General features: G+C 51.5%; 1 protein-coding gene across 1 annotated transcript in view; it reads left to right on the top strand.

The window, feature by feature from the left end:
- GABBR2 (gamma-aminobutyric acid type B receptor subunit 2) overlaps nucleotides 1-332 on the top strand; it is a 984392-nt gene that overhangs the window by 378589 nt on the left and 605471 nt on the right.

Genomic DNA, 332 nt, shown 5'->3' with positions numbered 1-332 from the left:
AAAGAGTGAGCTGGATATCTGATTTGAACAGGGAGAAGAACAGAAGGAGACAAATTAAAAGTGTGTATACGTATGAGACAGAGAGAAAGTTAGGTCACTAAGGAGACATGGAGGAGTAATGAGGATCTTGGGAAATGGTGATACCACCATTAGAAAGGTGTTGAACATGCCCAGAGCCACTGTCCTGGATATACCCAAGACTGAGAGCATGCCCCAGTGCTTAGGTGACACGTGGTGGGGAGGGGGGAGTACAGGGGAGCACATGCCCCCCCTGAAATTGGCCCTCGCTGGCTGGGGAGTGGCTGGCAGCACTTCTCGTTGCTGCCGGCACT

The sequence above is a fragment of the Alligator sinensis genome, unplaced genomic scaffold (genome assembly GCF_000455745.1).
Source record: "Alligator sinensis unplaced genomic scaffold, ASM45574v1 scaffold386_1, whole genome shotgun sequence".
Classification (NCBI taxonomy): Eukaryota; Metazoa; Chordata; order Crocodylia; family Alligatoridae; genus Alligator; species Alligator sinensis.
Note: the sequence above shows the minus strand (reverse complement) of the source record. Positions and strands in the feature narration are given on the sequence as shown.